Below are 1,890 nucleotides of genomic sequence, written 5' to 3'. Positions count from 1 at the left end.
TTTAAATTCTGTTATAATTTAAAATCCTTTATAAGCTCTTATTATTTTAAATCTTTAAATATACTCTCAAAATATTACCTAATAATAATAATAATAATAATAATCTTTGTTATTTAAATTATCCAAACAATAAATTTTAAATACATCAATTTGAAATCCAAATCCACCCAAACAAACACTACATGAGAACATTTAATATTCATTAGTCACAATTCTCATAAGTGTTCTGAGTGAGAGAGTGCATTCAATTTCCTCACAAATATTATGGGTCTATTTAAAATTATTTTTATTTTATTATTTTAAGAACTGGTATCAATCTCTTTAATCAATTCACGTTAAGCCGAGCGCGCCTCATCATATGGCTCTTGACATATTATCCTGTAGGATGAATAGTTCCGGCTCATATGAATAGTGCCGGCTCATCTTTGGCTCTGAACTTCTTGATGCTTTTTGGTACGTCTATGTTTCCCATTTTTTCAAAAAAAAAATTAAAACAATTCGATTTTCATGCTTCCCTCTCTTTTTAAAAGTTGGCTCTTATCGTTATCAACAGGGCTTGTGTTGGATTCCTTTCTTTCCATGTAATATGGCTTCTATTACGTTGTGCTTCTGCATTTCTTTTCAGATATGTTCGTGCTTCATCATCACAGTGCTTTAAGACGTGTCTTACCCATACCGGGTCTGTGTTCATTCAGTATTCCTTTACTCTTGGTTTTGTTTCTCAGTGTGCGTGAGGATTGAGGTTTCTTTTCTATTCCTGCGTTCATTTAAGTCATTTAATTTTTTGCACCTTTCAGTTAATTTGTTGGTTAAGTGATTTCATTTAATATGATGCAGGGATTTATTGCAACCACCTACTAAGTATCTTGGTGCCTTTATATTCGCCTGTTGCTCTTCTCTTTAGCTCACACCGTCATCTCATCATATCTCTCTGCCTTCCTCTCGCTATTGTTTCTCTCTAATCTTTGTCATCTTCATCTCCGTTTCTCCATCATGTCTTATGTTTTTACTTGGAAGTTGAGTGACCTTCATCCATCAGACACTTGCTAGGAGATCCGTGTTCGAGTGAATCATGGTTTTCTGAAAACAAAGCTCGATATCTATGGAGCAGAGCATGGCGAAGAAATTACTTTCACTTGACTTTATCTTTGTTGATAATCATGTATGTTGAGTGATTCTTTTTTTTCCTTTCTTTGGTGTTAATCTTTCTTGGTGTTCGGTGCTGATTTTTTTTTCTTTTGTCATCTTTTTTCTTCTCACCCTTGTCGACACTTGGTAGAGTGAAAGGATGCTTGCTTCAGTAGTTGGGGACCATCTCATCTAACATTTCTTTGGAAGCATTGATGAGGGAAAGTGCTACTATATCAAGGGCTTTACTGTTCAACTTGGGGGTGAAGGATTGAACAACCACTGCAAGATTATCTGTGGAGCTCGGACTGAAGCAGAGGAGTGGGACGTCTTGATGGTTGAGCATGGTTTCTGAAAATCTTCTTATTGGTTCTAATATGCAGGGATTAAAGCCATAAGGAACTTTTCTCCAACTACTCGTGTCTTTTGGAGTCCTGAATCTGTTGAAGCTGGTCAGAAGATTGCTGCCCTTGTCCAAGCTTACTCTCCTAAATGAACTCCATGATGATCAGCCTCTTTTGTGTTTATTTTTGTTTTTAGGCCCATGATATGTGAATTAAAAGAACCAGTTATCTTCTTTAGGACTTATGTTGTCCTACTTCAATAGTCAACTAATATTTTCTCATCTTTTATTTTCTGGCTCCACTTTTGTAATTATCCATGCTGTTTCTTTTATATTATGTGGACGATTCCGATTCTCTTGTGGTGGGAATATTTAGTGTTGATATGAACAAGTTGTGGCAGTGTTTCACTTTTCTCTTT

At 35.4% G+C, this 1,890-nt stretch overlaps 1 long non-coding RNA gene across 1 annotated transcript; it reads left to right on the top strand.

Moving 5' to 3' along the window:
- The first annotated feature begins 785 nt into the window (after window positions 1-785).
- Window positions 786-1,890, top strand: LOC129285029 (uncharacterized). Its single transcript, XR_008587060.1, has 2 exons — window positions 786-1,162; window positions 1,280-1,890. It is a non-coding gene; the product is annotated as an uncharacterized LOC129285029 (long non-coding RNA).

Source organism: Prosopis cineraria, unplaced genomic scaffold (genome assembly GCF_029017545.1).
Source record: "Prosopis cineraria cultivar Desert tree isolate PC_DT_omini unplaced genomic scaffold, ASM2901754v1 PC11, whole genome shotgun sequence".
Classification (NCBI taxonomy): Eukaryota; Viridiplantae; Streptophyta; class Magnoliopsida; order Fabales; family Fabaceae; genus Prosopis; species Prosopis cineraria.
Note: the sequence above shows the minus strand (reverse complement) of the source record. Positions and strands in the feature narration are given on the sequence as shown.